This window comes from Heterocephalus glaber, unplaced genomic scaffold (assembly GCF_053883595.1).
Source record: "Heterocephalus glaber isolate CG9 unplaced genomic scaffold, H.glaber_assembly_v1.0 deba00001537, whole genome shotgun sequence".
In the NCBI taxonomy this organism is placed as follows: Eukaryota; Metazoa; Chordata; class Mammalia; order Rodentia; family Bathyergidae; genus Heterocephalus; species Heterocephalus glaber.
The window spans coordinates 6,903,304-6,923,427 of NW_028258332.1; the positions used below are offsets into that span (position 1 = coordinate 6,903,304).

The window sequence follows — 20,124 nt, forward strand, 5'->3', positions numbered from 1 at the left end:
CCCAGCACAACCTCATGCTGGAGAGAGAGCTGGCCTGGCATCCTTTTCAGCCAGGGTATCTCTTAAACATCCTGCATCTCTGGCTTAGAGTTTCCACAGGCTTCCTCAGGTGTCACATGTGCTGCGCTCATCACCTGTTACTTGGCATGCTCCCAGAGAAACCAGAGAACAGGATCCTGAAGAGAGGCCTTAGCACTGCGGACCTCAACTTCAAGGAGAAGAAGGAGCCTTTGAAATCTATTGGACAAGATGCCTGAGAAAGCAGAGGTCACTCTGATTAAGGGAAGACCGAGGGAAGGGATAGGAGAGAGGGCAGGAGGCAAAGCAAAGCTAAGACAGGAAGTGTCAGCACCAATAGTTTGCTCTGTACTGTGGTCCCCAGCGTCCTCTCTCAAAGGCACATGAGAACTCTCAACCTGAGGCCTCAGGGTCACAGTTTCATTCCAGAAAGATTTATGGGGTCACCGTGGGGTCACTGTGCACTACGCTTTGTGTACAGTACAAGTCCTAAAAATCACAGAGTGCGGGCTACATGAATAACAGGAATAAGGCTGTCAGAGAGCGACTTGGAGGCTCAGGCCTCTCCAGTATTTAAACAAAAGGAGGCAAGAAGCGAGAGGGAGCACCTGTCAGGTTCCTGACAAAATATCTGAGAAAACAACTAAAAGGACGGGAGATTTAGTTTGGCTCCTGATCTCAGAGGGTTCAGTCCATGGCCAGCTGGCTCCATTGCTTTTAGACCTGTGGTCAGGCAGAAATATCGAAACATCGTGGCAGAGGGGTGTGGTGGAAGAGAGCTGCTCACCTCATGGCAACCAGGAAGGAGAGAGAGAGAGAAGCAGAAAAGGGGCTGATGATAAGATATAGTCCCAAAGAGGTCTCCCCCATGACCTACACCCTTCCACTGGGCTCCACCTCCTAAGTTTCCCTCTGTTCCCAATGAGGCTATCAAATTCTAACTTCACTGACTGATTGATCCATTGATGACTGATCTCTCATGAGCCAATCACCTGCCCAAAACCTCACCTTTGCACACTGCTGCACTAGCGACAAAGCCCCCGATTCATGAGCCTTTTGAGGGTACATTTCAGATCCAAAGCATAGCACTCTGTGAAGCCCTGTGCGCTGGCTGACGAGGTATGCATAAAACCAGCATTTAGATTTCCACTCTCCACAAAGAAAAATTTTTGTGACCCTCTCTCTTCCCACAGGTACATGGACCATGACTAAAGCAGAAGTGAGCACCTCTATTAAGGAGCCAAAAGAGCTTCAGGCTCCAGGCCCAGGTGACTTCTTGTGTATCCAAGCAGGATGCTGGGAGAATCCTGTGTCTACCCGAGAGCCAGTGTCCTTGGAGATGACTTGTTCCCACACAAAGCTCTCAGCAAGTGGAGTTTAGAGCCAAACAGGAGCTGTGGGCCACAGTAACTATATCTATTCCAGCACCATATGCTACTGAGCAGACGCCTCCATATGTTGGCACTGACCTTGAATGGTTAGGAATTCACATAGGGACATCTCTGTGTATTTTAAATACCATCCTGAACACTTCCACTTTGGACACCCGGGGTTGAATAAATGTCAGCATAGCAGTCCACTCTTAAAAGGACACCACTTTCATCCCTAAGGATAGAGGAGCTCATGGAGCCAAACACCAGGCACACTATAAACTGCTTGGTGTAATGGGACAAAAACAAAAAGGCAGCTTTTCTTTTTTTTTAACCAAACACTTAGTATCATTTAGGACATTAAATGCCTAGCACAGAGAAAGGGCTCAATCAATGACAGCTGACGTTAACTCTTTTCAGTATAATTAATGATCTTTCACTGTTTACAGATTATAAATGACAGTCTTCTCCTTATTAATGCTATGAAACAGATAAAACATAAATGCACAACCTCAATTCTTTCTATTAAAGTGTTTAGCAAATAGTGAGCATCTGCTATTGGCAGAAACTGTGGCCAGCTCCAGGATGCAGGAGAGAGAAGGACAAAGCCCCCATTCTCCAGGGATGTGTTCACAGGAGGGGACCGAGGCAACAGCAGTCAGTGCAGAATTCTGTGATGTAATGGCAGGTGGCAGCAAGCCCTGTGCAGAAGGAAGAGCATGACACAGTGAGGGGCAGAGTGTGGCCAATCAAGCTGCCCAGGAGGTAGCGACATTGAAGTGGACCCTCCTGGAAGGGAAGGCGGCCATGGGGACCACTGAGCATTGGAAGGGTAATGTCAAGGCCGTGCCTGGAACCTCAGGAAGGAGCACATTTGTGGGTGTGGCTGGAGAGCAGGGATAAGGAAGAACCCCAAAAATGAGGGCCAAGAAGGAACCTAGGGCCAGGACACAAGAAACCACCGTGGAGCGGAGATACCACATTGACGCTGATGACATAGGCAGAGTCCATCGTGATATCTACTGAATGAGGAGCGGCAAAGTGCTCAGTTCCTTTTATATCATATCCTCGTTTTCAATCTATCATCTACCCCAAAGGCTGCCACTTTCCCCTCTGTTGTCATAATCCCTGTGCCTGGCATAACAGAGGTCCAGTCATCACTAGTGGTCCCATAACTGTATTTCTACTGAAATTGAAATTCTTCACCTAGTAATTTCTCCTGACCAAAAATGGCAACAAAATTCAGAACCCTGAACCGAATGCTATTTATCTTCTATTTGGACACAAAATGCAATAACTTGGTGGAGAAGTTTCTGGAAGCATCTAGTGTTGCCCCAATAATGATGAACTGATTTCACATCGAAGGGATTACACATGTGAAACACTCAGTTTTTTCCTCCTAGCCTAGATTTTGCATGTTTTATTAGTTCATGAAAGGCAAAGCATTTCATTTCCAACAGAAAGGTCATTTAGGATTTGTTTATCTCACAAAAAAATCCATTTAGTGTAATTTTTTAAAAATCATAATTCACATCTATGACTCAAACTTTCAATGCAAGCCCACATTTCATTAGTTATTTTCACCAATTACCAGTGAGTGATCTCAGACACAGCTTGGTTGTTTTGGGAACAGAAAACTTCATATTTCCCTCAGAACTGTGTCCACAGATTGTCTCAGAACTCTTATAATTAGATGGCAGAGGTCACTAAACCTTCACTAGTACATCTGATTTCTCTAACGCACTTGGAGGAGTTCCTTGCTCTCCTTGTTCCAGGAAGATGAGCAGCTGATGCACCTGGAGCCAAAGCACCCCAGTCCTTGAGACCAAAGCACTCTGGAGAGGCTGAATCTTGGCAGATGCACCCAATCCCCTCTGCTAGCAGCTTTTCCCAAGAGGAGGTCCAGACTGCTAAAGCTCAGCTGGTGACTTATTTCTAACTGCTGTCAGAGAAATACAGTGCTGGCTCATAAATTGGTATCTTGGTGTCTCCATTGTCTTTCACTTCCCAGTTCATAATAATTCCAGTGATCAATAATAAGAAGAATCTCAAAATGAGCAACCGGAAACTCATCCTGTTAGTTTAACTATCACTCACTCAAGTAACTATTATCCATATTCTCCAAGGACAGAATCAGGTGAAATATGCCAGGGGGGTTAAAAAAAAAAACATAAAAATCAAGGAGAGAAATCAAGGGGAATGGCACCCTCACTGCTGGACTTCAGCCTCATGTGAAGCTTTCAAGTACACGTATATTCATACATCCACCAGATAATTCACATGAGGGCTCCAGACAGATAAGAGAAGGAACCAGATTATTTAAGCTTCATTCAAAGATTGATTTGGCATTACATGAGAGCCGACTTAATTGGAAAAGTTTCCTTTAGCTGTAAGGGGATACTCTATTAAGAGACTGCATATATTATTTTAACCTCCAACCATTGGTTAGGAGCTAATAAAATAAGCTGATCTCTTATTTTGCTCACACAGCTACATTTAGCTCCTATAAAATGTTTTAATATATACTTAATGTTCTATTAGGCTGTTAAACAGCTCTGATAATTATACTGACTTCCAAGTTACGGAAAAATAATGAATATAATGGGGATCTTTGGAAACCTTTAGTTTGGGTTACAATGCCAGGAGATCCGTCTTAAGGAAGAAGCCATATTTATTGTGCAACTTCGTGGATCTCCACAGGAAGAGGTCAAAAGTAAGGGCCTGGGGCTCCTGCACCATCACAGCAAGGGCAAAAGGCTGACTAGGATGTGAAATCTCCATGTGGCTTAATTATGCAATTGTTACTTGTGTGACGGGATCTGAAGGCAAAGGGGAGCTTCCACCACAGCAGATCCAGTAGGTTTCAGATACAATCACCACCAATTCCCACCGGTCCACAGCCAACTCCACCTGCTGCCTCAGGGTCACTGCACTCCTCACAGGCCGCCCAGCCCCACAACTATTCCCAAACATGTGCTCGTGCCAAGGAAACCTTCACAGCTGAGTCATTAGAGAGTATTCCTTAAAAGCAGGTCTTAAGAGTGCGACAACCAAAAACATAATAAAATCAAGTGGATGTCAATTCTTGTTCGATAAGCGTGAAATTAGGAAGGTAGCTTAGGTGCTATTTACCTAGAAATAAAATGATTTCAGTGAGTTCCATGGGGCGTTGCATCACAATGGGCCGTGATTGTGTTTTATCACTGTAATGACAGAGCACTTGGGCCTACATGAAGGAAGAGAAGGAGTTTTCACTCTTGCCAAAAAGGAGCAGGGCTCTGCACTGCCTTCATAACACCTTCAGATCAGAGCTGTTGCAGAATATTTGGGGCAGATTTATGTTAACTCCTCAGACACAAGTGTTATGGCTTGTGTCCAGATGTCCCCACAAAGCCTCACACAGTGGGGCTTTTTCGGGGAGTGTGGGTGGACCTAGAGTGTGTGACGCTGAGACTAATATATGGTGCAATGTAAGATCAGGGGCACTAGGATTAAGGGTGTGAGTGCTGCCTGCCCTAAGTAGCCTGGAAAGAGCCCTAAGGCATAGAAAAAGCTGTGGTCTTCCCCCAATGCTTTGCTACCTTCTGCTCACCATGAACTGTTTTTCCTCTGCGGTGTCACCCTGCCTTGAAGCCAGCCAATGATGACTGAAACTTCTACAAACTGTAAGCCAAATAAACCTTTGCCCCTTTAACTTTAGGTGTCAGGTATTCCGTCTCAGCAATGAGAGAAAAATAACTAAGACAGAATTTGGTACCAGAGAAGTACCTTTGGAACTGGCTTGTGGGAAGGGGAGGAATTAGGAAAGGTCTGAAGATGCCACCTGAAAAAGAAAAGTGGGAATCCCTCTCCCTGTGCTTGATGGGAAATTCTAGTCAGAGCTCAGAAGACCAGAAAGCTGATAGAAATCCTCTTGGTAAAGACTAGGCTCAGGAAATTTCTGCTAGGAAGAAGGATTGCATTGGCTGCTGGACTCCAGACAATGTGTATTATACATTGGCAGAAAATTTTTCTGCATTTTGCTCATGCCCAGAGACTTTGCCTGAGACTGAGATTAAGGGTGACAGACTAATTAATCTTTCAGAAGAAATTTCAAGGCAGTCTAATGTTGAGGCAGTGGCATGGCTGCTGTTGGGGGATTTTAGCCAGATCTATGTTAAGAATGAAGAGCAAAGAGGCCAGCAGAATGATTTAAAATATTGTGAATCTGGCTAGAAAGGAAACACCAGTAAACCTGTGAAGGGCAAAGATAGAGCAGAGGATATTTTGATTGCTAAGAAAGAACAGAAGAATAGAAAAGATGGCCTGAGGGCATCACAGGAAACAGCAGAATTCCAGCCTTTCCAGCATCAAATTGCAAAAGTGAAAGAATCCTTTGAGAAGAGAGCCTCAGAGCACCATGTTCCAGAATGGTGGTGGCCTAGGAAAGTTGTTCCTTAGGATTTGGTTCATAGATACTCAATCCCTAAGGCCAAGAGAGAAGGAAGCCTGGCTACTGCTCCAGCTGGCGGCAGACCTTTCCATCATCCATGTTGTGCTGGTTTTAGGTGCATGCAGAATGCAAGAGTGGTGGGATCAGGAAGGCTTCCACCCAGATTCCAGAAGAAGGCCTGGGAGGCCAGGCAGTGTGCACCTCAGAGGGCAGTGTGTGAAGCTGTGAGTGTGAAGCCAAAGGTGCAGTGGAGACCCCAGATGTTTGGAGAAGTCAGGAACATGGATTATGTGAGGAAAACTGCAAGGAGGGAGCAGAGCCAGCCCAAAAGAGAAGCCTTGAGAGCTACCACCACAGGAAGTGCCCTAGAGGCGGAGCTACCCAAGCCCTTTGGAATTTAGGACTTGCTACAGATTGCTGGAGATGCTAGAAGTGGAACTGTGGGATTTGATGTTTGCCCTGCTGGACTTTGGTCTAGCTTTGTTCCCATTCCTTGCTACGCCTTCTGAAACTTCTGGAATGGAAATGTCTTTCTTATGACATTGAATATTGGAAGTGTTTAATTTTCTTTTCATTTGTACAGGGGCTTGCAGCTAAGAGTTTGTCTTAAATCTCAAAGGAGTCATTAGACTTGGACTTTTGAGCAATGCTGATACCGTTAGAATTTTGGCAACTCTTGGAGATGGACTAAATGCCTTTTGCATAAAGGGGTGTGCATGAGTCTTTGGGGGAGCAGGAGAAGAATGTTATGGCTTGTGTCTAGATGTCCCCACAAAGCCTCATGCAGTCATGGGTGGGACTCTTTCAGAGATGGCTGTATCTAGAGTGTGTGATGCTGGGATTGACTAATGGTGCAAAGCTAGGCTCAAGGGCACTAGGATTAAGGTTGTGAGTGTTACCCACTCTAAGCAACCTGGGTAAGATACAAGGGATAGAAGACCCTGGTCTGCCCTTGCTTGTTTTTGTTGTCTTCTGTGTGCAATGAACTATTTCTCGTCTGCCAAGCCGCCCGGCCTTGGAGCTAGCTGATTATGGACTGAAGCCTCTACAAATTGTAAGCCATATAAACCTTTCCTGCTTTACCTTTGGGTGTTGGGTATTTTATCTCAGCATCGAGAAAAGTAACTAAGACACAGGGGGTGTGAGCAGTCTTAGAAAGAACATACCATCTGGCACGATATGGCCTCTCATCAACAGTTTATCCAAATGCCATCGCCTTGCTTTTCCTACTCAGGCCTTGTCTCAGTCACTTTCCTCAGCACTTGGACACAATACCTAGCACTCACACCTTAAAGGAGGAGAGGGTTATTTTGGACCACGTTCAGTCCATGGTCAGCCAGCTCCAAAAGGAAACAGCATGGCAGACAGGCATGGCAGGGGAAAAGCCGCTCATGTCGTGGTGGCCAAAAAGCAGAGGGAGGAGCAGGGAAGGGAATGCACCCTTCCAAGTCACACCCCCAGGGGTGACCCACACCCTCCAACCAGATGTCATCTCCAAATACCAACTGACCCATAGCACCCCCACGCCCAACTCTCTTCCAAAAGACCTGCCTGCAAGTATATGTGGCTCCTGGGGACATCTAGACACAAACCATAACAGACCTAATCATCTTCTTCAGGAATAAACTGGCTGTCTTGTCAAACCTGCTGTTCCATGCCTTCCGTACAACACAGGTTTAAATGCTCACTACACTGGACAAGACACTCTGGGGGTCTTTCCTTATTTCCAGTTTCTACACATGATGCAATTTCATACACAGCCTTTGAGATAAATTCTCGGTCTACAAGGGAAGGAAAACTGCAAATGCCAAGTGATGACCCAGGCAGAACTAAGCTTCTTCCTCAGAAGTATTCAGCCAGCAGACTGCAGAGATATAGCACTGAGAAGGAGTTTCCACACCAAGATCAGGAGGCTCAGCGCAGTTGGGGAGAGATGAGTCACCACACTGAGTCTTAAGATGCAGAGGTTTGAATCCATTATTCCATTCTCCACCATCAGGAACCACTGATGTGCCTGCCACACTGACCTCACCTTACAGATTGGAGCCCCGTCCTTCTGAGGAGCAAGAAGAACCAGTGAGTGGCACCTCCATCATCACCATGAAACCTCCTCCCCTTGCCTCATCTAGAAGTCACCAGGTCTGACACCCTGAGCCTCCTAGACACCAGTGAGGGGGACTGACCATTTTACCCACTGAGCCTTTGCAACTGTACCAACTTCCTGTCATCGTGTGACGGTTGGGCCATAGAAGAGGCTCCTCAATCAGCCATCCCCAGTCTGATCTTGCCCTCTTTCCAACCACTTTCCAAACTGCAGAAAGGTGGCTGGTATGGTCTACACTGATGCACGCACTGGCTGGGAGGGTCACTAGCCAGACAAGATGTTTCCAGTCCTGCTTCAAACTCTGCAGCCTCCCACCTTTCAATAAGCAGTTCCCCTACCCACTCAGGTCTTCTCCTTTCCTCGGGAGTCCAGAAGACCGCCCCCCAGAAGGCCTTGCATGAACCCTGACTGCCACTTCTACTTGCCTCATGCTGTGAGCCGCCTCAGTTTTTCCTTCCACAATGCTCTTCCCACTCTACTGCAATTACTGTGTGACTACTCATGTTCCTGGGCACAATGGAAGTTCTATAAGGTCTTTCAACCATGTCTATCTTGTCCACCAGTCTGTTCTTGGTACTTATTACAGAGCATAGGCTACAAATGACCCAGGCATGCTGGTGCAGCCCTGTAATATCAGTATTATGGGAAGCTGAGACAGGAGGATCAAATTTTTAAGTCCAGGCTGAACAATTTAGCAACTTAGTGAGAGCCTGTATCAAAATAAAAACAATAAAAAGCTAGCTCAATGTCAAGGCCCTGGGTTCAATCCCCCATCACACACATACATGTATACATAAAAAATATTATGGTGACTGAAAAATGATTTTGTAATGAGGAGCAAATTTGCAATGAAACAGGAGGATGCTTATCAGAGTCTTCCAGGTCTAATGGTGAAAACTGAGCATTTAACAAATCAATGCCTCAAAACAATAAGAGACCACATCATCTGCAACCAAGAGCCAATTCCAGCCAAGCAGAAGCTGTGAGTGGGGTGGGCACAAGGTGGCACTCGCTCCCACTCTCCAGGGCTGCATTACTGAAAGGGGGGGGGGGGGGCAGGTGACCACGGGGCTGAGGACTAGAGAACCAGGATGGGAGACTGGACTTGGGAAGTCCACTCTGACATTGCTTCTGTGACCCCCTGAGAACTCCTTGCCTGGCCCTTAGGAGTCAGTCATCACAAAATTCCCGAAAGAATGAATGAAGACACAACAACCTCAGTGTGGCATCCACCCATCCACATGGGTCCAAAGTTTTATTATTCTAATGTTCTGCAGGAAGTCTCCAATTTTTAAAGTTCACAGATAAGATCACAGGCAAATCAGCTAATTTCTCACTAGGTCATTTCTCTTCAGAGGATCCATGTGTTCATTGAAGAAGTATTTATTCAGAACCTGCTGTACTAGCTTTCTGGCAGTATAACAAAATACCCAAGATAATCGATTTATAAGGAAGAAAAGTTTATTGGTTCTATTTCAGAGGTTTCAGTCCATGGTTCCTGGGCCCTGTTGCCTTTGAACCTATGGCCGGTCATCATGTTGGCATCGTGCAGAAGAGGAGGCTGCATATCTCATAGCAGCCAGGACATGGGGGTGGGGGCAGGATCCTCTTCAGTGACCTAACTTCCTTCCACTAACAGGTCCACAGGTTTTAGCCTAGGGCCTTTGCAATCCTACAGATCCCAATTGAGCCGTGGACCAAGACTTCAACATCCAAGATCCAAACTATCACACTTGCCCTCTGCCATTCACTCCTCTAGAAACAGAAGAGCTTATCAAGCAAGACAAAATGCTTCTGACCATGAACCTTCCTGGAGAAGACAGGAAAACAAATCCAGAGAACTGAAAGCATATTATTTCAAATAATGATGAGAGGGAGGAAAGCACTGAAGGAGCAAGACACAGACTGACTGTGAAGACTGCCATGGGTTATTTCGGATTGGATGTCCACAGGAGGACGCTCTGGCCAGGTAACACACCAGGGGCCAAGATGACAGAAAAATAACTTCCAGAAATCTAGAAAGAGCATTACAAGAAAAGTCCTTTTCGCTGGAAGCCACGCCACGTCATCCCCCTGGCATCTGGCCCAGTGCCTGGCCCAGAGTTCACTCTCATTCTAATAGTCAGCCTCGTGTTGCCAGCTAACTCATTTGCTCCTCCTCCTTAGGTCAGCAGGAATTTACAGGACACTTGGCACTGTTCTGGACAATGAGAATGTAACTATCGTGGAAATTCGCTGCTTCACTGGGACAGCTGATGTGAATGAGAGCACATTAAAATCTGTAGCACTTAAGAGGTTTTGACCTAAAAATGGCAACTTCGTGTGATTAACAGTGGATGTTTTCTTTCTAGATCGGTAAACACAAACTACTGGGAAGTGACACTTTTTAGACACGTGATTTTTCAGGTCCTGTGTGAGTGTGTTCCTTGGCACATCATTACAAGACACTAGGATTGGGCCGGGGATTTAGCTCAGTGGTTTCGCCGCCTGCTGTGCAAGCACCAGGACCCGAGTTCGATCCCCAGTACCAAAAAAAAACAAAACAACAACAACAAAAAAAAACAGGACACTAGGATTTTAGCTCATCTCTGCACTATGGTAAAAAAAATGCTTTAATCATGTTAACCTTGTTCATTTACAGTAAACAGTAAAAATAACCAAAAGTGTATGTTTTTAAAACAGTTTTTACTCCCAACTTGTGCTAGTTGATCTTAACTGTCAGCTCAACTCGATTAAGACTCCTGGACAGGTAGAAGACCATGGGACGTTCTGTTCATCAGTGGATGGATGCACTGGTGAGTTTTTACCTTAAGAGCTGTCTCTCACTGGTGCTCTTCCCTGGGGCCTGCTTCCCAGGAAGTCAGCAGCTCTCCTCCACGCCCTCAGCTCTCCTCCACGCCCTCGCCCTTTCTGCTCAGACAGAATCCTTTGAGGCCAGGTATTCTGTCCCTCCGATGGGAAGGTTGACTAATACGTCACTTTTCTTCCAAGTGCACGCAAGTTAACAATATTTTATAAGTGTTGGTTTACACTAGACTTTCTTCCATGTTGCATCCAACTCGGATTTCAACCTATTTTTCTAATCCTTCAGGAAAGAAGTTTCCGGAACTGAATCCAACAAGTTTGGAGCATATTTTTGGTGACAACTATCAGACACATAGAAAATGCCACAACAACTAAATCAAGGTCTGTTCACCCTACCATGCCAATCCCAACAGACACGTGATTAAATGATGTTACTGTCTTTAGTCACTCAAATTTTTGTCCATACTCTACATCCATCAGTATCAACTGTTGTTTTCCTGGTGTTCCTCAGAAGAGTTAGGAATATTCTGAATTCTCTCAGGAGTAATTAATGGCTCCTTAATCCATAATCTCATCTAAACTTTTATGGAATACCTGTCAGTGAATAATAATAATACACTCCCTAAGTCTTGGGCAGCTCAATTTTATAAGTGTATTCTACACTGAGCCACATGGTCCTTCTACAACTTGTCAGAAGTGTATTACACTCAAGAGAATTAGTAGCATAGTGATACAAAGTTCCTTTTACTCTGATAATTATGATATACAATTAAAATATGTCCTGCTCTTGTTTCAGACTACCTTAAGGGGACATATTCTTTTTACAACCCAGTCCAAGATTTTCAGTTCAGGAGGCAATTACCAGGGTGAAAACTATCTCAAGTTGTAATTACTTGTGTAATAACTTGCCACATTACTCAAAACCCAAGGGAAAGTATCTGCTATCTTAAAGACAGCAGTCCTGACTAAAGAACCTGAATTCATCTTGCTCTCAAAGAGCTCTCTAACCTGAAAATATTTCTGTCTGATTTTTACCTTATTCTTTATCAAGAAACAAATCACTTGAGAAATCATGATAAATACTAGCATGCAACATCAATGCAAACAATGCCATCTGACAAAATGTGACTGATCCTCCCTAGTTTTCACACAGACATCCTGTTCTCTCTTAACCAGAGATTAAAGAAAATAATCTTGGAAACATCTTTTACAGTGTGAAGAACATTCATCGGATGTGGGTTTTCAGTACTAAAAGTTAAAGCTAATCACAATCTCGGCTTCCAGAAGACAGAGGAGCTAAACCAGCCCCAGATCCACCTCCTGTCTGACAGAATGAAACCAGAACTGATTCATCTCAACTTGAACCAAAGAGTACACAAGTGTCCAAGAAGTTAACCATTCTATAACTCTAGCAATGATCAAAATGCTTTCAAAATGAAGCATTCCTCTTTTATATAAAATATTCTCTAAATGTTTCCATATAGCTAAGTTTTAGATCTTCCAGAGACCCCTTAATGCGAAGCAAAGTAAATACTGATATTTTGCAAACAAAGAAACTGAAGCTCAGGGCATTGAAGGGACCAAGTTATGTGGGCTGCAAGAGATGAATCCAAAAGTAGAAATCTGGTTTTCTAATTCATTATCCAGTACTATTTTTCTTTCTGCTCTGTTTTCCTTTTTAATTGGGTATTTGTAGTAACTGAGCTCTCTCTTAGTGCATGCAGAATGATTTTAAAAGTTTAATTCTACGGCGCTGTGTGGAATATTCTGGAAAGATCTCAAAAGGGTCTGGGCCAATGCCAGCCTCAAAGCTCTGCTCTGCATCCTACTTTCCCTTTGAAGGCATTTCACATTAAAAGAAGCCTCAGACACCATTTCTTTCTGTCCCACTGACAACCAAATCCTTTCAATGAAAATATCAATTGGGTTTAACTGCAGATTATTTTTTATCTAATTTTGAAAGTCATATAAACTTAGCCTGAACAAATATGTTCTGCTGCATGTTCTTCCTGAATTGCAGTCAGAGTTTTTCAGTAATTAAGCATTTCTCCTAGCATGTTGTACACCAAATAATGTTGAATGCCAAGGCAAGAAAAGCATTAGTGAAAATAAAGAATAAAATGCAGCCAAAACCAAGCAGTAAAAATGTTCTGCCTTATTTAACAGAGAGGTAATGTAAAAGCAAGCTATTCAATGAGATTAAACTAGGTTCAATGTCGTTGATATGAATACATCCACTAAAATCTTTAGGAAAACAAACCTCACATTTCAAGTAATTTTTAAAAATCACACAGCCGTATGTGTTAAAGATGGCTCCTGGAAAGTTTAAGGACTTTAATGATAATTTTTTTTATTTTTTGCCCAGGTGGGGCTGAATTTCGGGATCCTCCTGCCTCTGCTTCCCAGAGTGCTGCAATTCCAGGTGTGCATCACCACGCTGGCCTCCTATAACATTCTTAAACTGGAGAAATTACCAGCCTTAGAGTGCAAAAGTAATCATCACCAGAAAATTCTACCAATACCTTTCATCAAAAAAAAAGCACTGAGTCCTTTAGATTCCACCAAAGTTCTTTACAAAGAATTCTCTTTTTTTCCTTATAAACATTCAATAAATCAAAAAATAACCACAGTCTATAGAGTGGTGTTTCAGAAAACTTCAGCTGCTGGAACACAACATTCATGTTTGGGAGGAAGAAAGAGGGAAGTATAGGGAGGACTGGAAAGGGGAAACCATAACAGCTTCCCGGGATTCATGATCACTGACTGAAGAGCCTACGAGGGCCTTGCACAAAACACATCTTTCAATACGGAGCTGTGCCACAAAGTGCCCAGAAACTGAAAAAGCACTGATTCCCTATGCTTTCAAAGCTTCTCCAAACAATTCATGCCTCGGAGTCAATTTCAGAATTTCCTGCATTTGAATTCTTCCCTTATTTAACCCTGTAGCTAATACAATTTCACACAGGCTCATTACCTATTTGAATATTAATCGTATTTTTAAAACTCAACATCCTTAGGCCAAAAGCCTACTGGATAGTACAGTGATATATGAGTTTCCTGTGTAACAAACTAACATTTACACTCTAATGAGTTACTGTAAACTCCAACGTATTCACTTGCATTTCTGGGGGTCAGGAATACCCGAGGCTGTGAAGGCAAATCCGTTCCTCGCCTGAGTATGCAGAGCTGCACTCTGCATCTGCCGGCCCAAGGCATCCTCTCCACCCTTAAGACCAGCAAGCAGCACATCTTCAAATCTCTCCCTGCTCCTCCTGTCACCTTCCCTCCCTGTGGCAAATCTTCCTCCACCTCTGTCATGGCTGTGTCTAGCTGTCCCCCACAAAGGCTCATGCCATCATAGGCGGGGGCTTTTTCAGAGGTGTCTGGATCGAGTCTGTGGTGCTGGGATGAAGGCGGGTGATTATTAAACCAGGCCTTCTGCTTGTCATGAACTTCTCCTCTGTGATGCCCCTCTGCCAGGCCACCCTGCCTTGGAGCCAGCTGACTATGGACTGAAACCTCTACACACTGTGAGCTAAATAAACCTTTCCTCCTTTAATTCTGGGTGTCTGGTATTTCATCTTAGCGAGGAGAGAAAAGTGACTAAGACAGCCTCCCTTGCAACTCCCTCCTGTGAAGACTCTGGTGACCACGTTTAGGACTGACAGGAATAATCCAAGGAAATCTCCTACCGCACAACCCTCAACTTAGTCACATCTGCAGATTTCCTTTTGCCATATAAGGCAGCATTCATGGACTCACGGGGATGGGGACATCTTTGGGGGCCACATTTCTGCCCCCATAGCAGCCAGCATGGGTTTGCCTCTGACTTCCACACGTCAGCCACTTAGAACTACTTTTTAGTCACCTTTCCAAAGGAAAATGCACTTTCCACAATTCCTTCAGAAGGAAAAAGTGCACAGGCAAGTGCCTTGTGGGTGTGTGTGGGGGTGTGGGTGTGGTACCAGAGATTGAGCCTAGGGCCTTCACCATGAGCTACAGTCCAGCCCTTTTATTTTTGTTTTTTGAGACAGCATCTTTCTAAGCCACTAAACTGTCCAGGCTGGCCTTCAATTCATGGCAGCCCTCCTTCCTCAGCCTCCCAGAGTGCTGGGATCACAGGCATGCGCCATCACACCCAGCCGAAAGACCAGTCTGTGGTTAGCATGGATTCTACAGACTACAATCTTACCCACAGACATCATGAACATTTAGCAGCAATGTTTACAGGAAGGAGCCCTCTGATTCTTTCATTTTGCCAACAGAGATGATAGAAAGGTTTTTTTTAATGTTTTTCTTTCCCATTCAATCACATTTTCATAGCAGCAGCCAAAATCCGACTAGATGTTGGTCCTATTAGGTAATCTGTGCAGTACATGTTTAAACACTGGCTTGCTAACGTAGCAGCAGCCTTACTAACCAGGAATGGGATCATTACCGAGTGCATTTCTACCGAGGCCAGCAGATGAATCTGCAGCCTGGGGACAGGAGATCTGCCTGTGGGAGGCATACGGTCATCTGCGGGCTCAAACAGGACACACAGGAAAGGGGAGCTTGCTGCCTGCGCTGGGTCATCTGGCCTCCTCTGCCCTTGGCCACAGCACTCCTGGCTCTGGGGGCTGCAGACGCAGACTGAACGCCATCTCTAGCTTGTGGAGGCGGATTAGCAGACTTCTCAGCCTTTATAATCATAGTCGGGAGCCGATCCTTTATTCTTTACAGATAGAGCTACATCACACTGGTTCTCTTTTGCAGAATCTCGACTAAAGTCCAGCTTTAAACTTCCAGCCCCAGCCACAGGGCAGCAGCCACGAGGCCAAGGGCATCCTTCCTTTCCTGGACCCCACAAATGGAGCCCCTCGTCACCTCCTTCCGCCTCCTGCCTACCCCCTGCTTCTAAAGGATGGACGTCTAAAAATCAGTATTTTTCCGTGGTACATCAAAACATGTGAACTGTGGGGTCTCTGGTCTCCCCAAAGTGTCACGTATGAGGTGTGACTGACAAACACAGCAGACGTTTAAAGACCTGGGGCAGAGGGGTGGGAGGGATGCAAGTACCAAATACTCACAGTGACTGTAAACACTGACATGAGCTAAGAATAATAACAGCAACAAGAATGAAAGTGGAGAAAGAGGATGTAAAGATGCAGGGAGAGGCATGCAAAGGGAAGGGGATTAAAAACATTTTAATCTAAACATTCGCCACACATTTTGATCACACCTGGTCCGTGAGGCTGCCATTTCCAAACCCCACAGTCAATGAAGCAGCTGAAAAATAACTCGCCAAAAAGTTGACAGACAGCCGCTTACGTGGCATCAACAGCGTGTGGAAACTCGCGGAGACCTGTGAAATAAGTGTGAAAACTGCATGCCGAATACGGCTCTGGCAAAAGAAGGCCTAGCCCAGCACTTGGGAGAACATGTAGTGTTCCCAGTTAATCCCAGACCACCGAGACACCAATAAGACGAGGAGCCTGTGGCTATAACAAAAGGACGGGTTCGATCCCAGTGAGGCCAGGGCCATCTGAGAGGTGGCGGCCCAGACAGGTGCGGCTACTGCTCCGCTCCTGGAGAGTAACCAGCGAGGTCCACAGAGGGAGAAGAAAGGGCTCGAGGTCAGTGTGAAATCTGAAATTCGCCAGTCAGTGACTGTAACTCCTTAGCCTCCCAACCTAGATATCTATCTGTGTCCCCCACGCAGAGGTGGGGACTCCCATACACCTGGCCCCACAGCAGCCCCACACAGGGTGCCTGTGGATGGACCTGCAGGGAGAACTCTGCTCTTATTAAGTCACTGGCTTAGTTCCAGAAGTAGTCCTTTGACACTTGTGAGTCGAACATGAAAAAAAGCTCTCTTTTGCCATCAAAATACTCTTAGGTTCAATTCCATTTCACGGAACAAATCGACTCTCACCCACACTAACGTGTGTACTGAACTTCACAAGCACTGTGGGATGCAAGGCTGAATTCAACCTGAACCCTGACTTATGGAGGTGTACTGATATGCACACACACATACACCCCATGCACACACATACAGACATACCATGCACCACACATGTGCACACACACTCATGTATGATACGGATATGCAAACACATACACAGTGCACACAAACACACACCACACACACCCAGAGTGACACTGGTGAAGAGCAAGAGTTGTCGCCCTCACCCGGGGAACTGCAAGGCCCACACACGTGAGGGAGTCTGGAGAACCATGGCTTAGGGGTAACGCTTAGAAATCTCCAGAAAAAGAGATTGCTCCTATTCCACATTTCTGTGTTCCCTCAAAGCGATTTAACCACATATTCAGTGGTATAGCTTATGATCCCCATTGGGCAAATTTTAAAAATGCAGAAAACTGTCTTTACTTTAGTAGAGAAAGAGAATTCTTTGCCATCCCTCCCAAGGGAAGCCAGTGCTGAGGCGCGATGGTTTCCACAGAGGAGAGCAGGGCACATCCAGCCACAGCAAGGTGACAAATCTGGCGCCCCTCCCAAGCAACCAGACACCTGCAAGCAGCACACATGGTCAGCCACTGGAGAGTGACACCTCTGGGCACACGTGGAAGGCACTAAGGGACAGGAGAGTCAGAGCTGGGGACATGCTTTCCCAAAGAGCCTGCCCCTTCCCTGGGAAACTCCAGCACAGACCATGTGGGACGAGTCAGCACCGCCCAGGGGAGCAGAGCCTGCAGTCCTACCACGCCCTGATACCCGCCACGCACCTTTTCTCAAAGGAAGAACAGGATTCACATCACTCCTATCACATCTGCTCTGGATCACCTGCTTTCTCCTTGACAACGTTAACACACCTGTGTCAAGAAAGCCAACTGGTTCTGTAAAAACAAAGAAGTCCCAGTTCTGGGCAAATACCAAGAGTCAAACAAGACCCAGGAAGTTTCTTCCTGTCGTTCACTTCTTCACTTTATTGACCATAGATGAACTTCTATTATTAATGAAGAAGGGATGACCTGGACTCCCTTTGCTATCAGGAGGGCTTTCTAATGTAATTAATCTCCAAACCGATCTCTAAATCAATAAAGTTTACAAAGACTACTTCCCCTCCTCATCCTGAAGAAAATAATGTGAACAAAGAGTTTAAGAACTGCACCTTACCCTTGAACTGACTCCCTCCAGTACAGCTTTCTGTGACCAAATCAACTCAATTTCCGCACTTAGAATGCAAAAAGCAGCAACCCAACCTGAAGAATGCCTTCGCTTCTGCTCAGGCTTTATGGTAGCAACAGGTGAGAAAGGCCAAGGAGAGAAATGACTTGCGTTATCACATTATAAAGAGACATTTGCTGTCTTCCAAAAACATATGCAGTAACTACAGATACCAAACAAACTTTAAAAGTGGCTTTCCAGGTACGAAGGGCAGAGCAACTCTATTTCACTTGCCAAAAAAATGAACCCTGGGCAAATCCACCCAAAGCCTTCCCACGAAGAGCTGAATCAGCAGAGGAAAGCAACCGAAATGTTCATCCTGGCCCCATCAGGGACTGTGTGAGCTGATGTGGAACTGGTAAATGATGTTTGTACAACCGGGTTAATTAGGTGTGACTCCACTCCAATCTCCATTTTCATGTCTTCACGGGAGAAAATGAAACCCTTCCTTGAGTCATCTCTTCCCTCAAATGAAAAGCATATTCTGTTGGAGGTCAGCACAGTGGCCCATCACCAATTTTGAGGATTTAAGACATTCTTGTAATTTCTGAAAGAGTTAATTTACACCTAGGGAAGATAAACGATCTAAAGGATCCTGGCTACTACATGTTTATTAAGCTGGTCCTCTAATACATCTACCTATAGATCAATGTGAGTTATATAAATCTGCATGTTATTTACAGAGAAAGTGAAGCTGCAAACTTCAACCAATGATGCCAACCTACTCCCTGCCCAGAGATTTCTACCCATCGCCGCTGCGCTAGCAGCTTCCCCCTTATGTCACAGACTCAGGCCATGGAACTGTTTATCGGCTGGTTCCTATGTCTCCCTGGCTTTCGGAATAGATACCAGTCTATTTTCCAACAAGCTTGTGCACTGTTTGATGCTTAATGGAGACCCAGGAGGAGGAAAAATGACCATTTTATAAAAACAATAAAATAAGAGAAGATACAAAATCACAACAAAAAGAAATAAACATTTTTTTTAAACGAGCCTCAGTGTTTTCATGGTCCAGAATGACATGTTTATCTTTTGCCTATTTTTCGCTGTTCCACACTAAAGCAGGAAATATTTGTAAAGCTTGATAAATGAAGGCACATTTGGGGACACCTGCTACTTGAATTACCACTATCAGGGTTAAATGACAACACTGGCATATTATAAAGCCGTAAGTATAATTTGAGCTCCACTCTTCCTGGCATATTTATGTGACATCTTGGTCTCATTGTGTGTGTCTGGGTTGGGTTTCCTTTCGTTCCCTGTGAAGCATGTCACTGCTAATCATCACTGCCATGCTACTCTGAAGTGTGGAAATAAAAGCCGATGCTGCATCAAGTCGCATTCTAGCTGTGACTTCTTTTGAACGAGAGTATCGCATTTTTAAATAAAAACCCCCCAAAAAATCCTACATCCTTTTCAAAGTGAAATGTCGGCATTCCACTGTACACATAGCACACTGTTAATGAACTGATTAAACTAAAAAAATCAAACCTAAAACTGTGCCAAAAGGAGGATGTCCCTAAACTTTCATTGTTCAACTCTGAGTTGACAAAGTGAGAAAGAGTATTTCATCACAGAAATGCAAAAACAATCTGAAGCAGCTGTTGTGTCCATTCCAGCTTCGTTTTAAATTGGTGTTAATTCCCTAATTTGCTCATTTATTTTCTCTAACCATTTAATTAATGCTGAAGGAAGCCTTTATGGGCTTGCCACTGAGCACTGTGGATTTCGTAGAAGAAGAATTCCTCAGATATGTTTCCAATCACCATGCACGTATTAAAGCCAAGAATGCGAAACCCAGCACTGTGAACTATTACAAAATCCACACAATTAAGGGCTAAAACCAGCACAGGCCAAGAGGGCTAGGCCCAGGCCTGTCAGCGGGACTGCAGTTCAATCCCTTCAGCTCGTCATCAGTCTCCCGGTACCATGTGCCATCGCGGTCTGCTCCCTGCTGACTCTTACAGGTCTCCCTGGAGCATTTCCCTTACACACTCCTGACAATTTGCTTCTGCAGACAGTCTCACAACACTTCCAGTCAGCAGAAGATCAGAACTCCAGGAAGAAAAGTGTTGGAGGAAAAGCAAAATGTCCCTGAATCCCACCATTCTCAACTGGTCCATAGGGAAAGATGGTCAAAAAGAGCCAAGTAACATGGGTTCCCAAGATGGGGCCTCAGGAAAGGCCCTCCAAGGGGCCTCCCTCAGCCTTTACCACCCCCAAA

General features: G+C 45.0%; 1 protein-coding gene and 1 long non-coding RNA gene across 6 annotated transcripts in view; one reads left to right on the forward strand and one right to left on the reverse strand.

Moving 5' to 3' along the window:
* Nucleotides 1-20,124, reverse strand: part of Sema5a (semaphorin 5A) — a 483,148-nt gene that overhangs the window by 438,055 nt on the left and 24,969 nt on the right. The gene's annotated exons all lie outside the window — the stretch shown is intronic.
* On the forward strand, nt 5,922-13,290 carry LOC110349275 (uncharacterized). Its single transcript, XR_002395122.2, has 3 exons — nt 5,922-10,719; nt 11,016-11,110; nt 11,943-13,290. It is a non-coding gene; the product is annotated as an uncharacterized LOC110349275 (long non-coding RNA).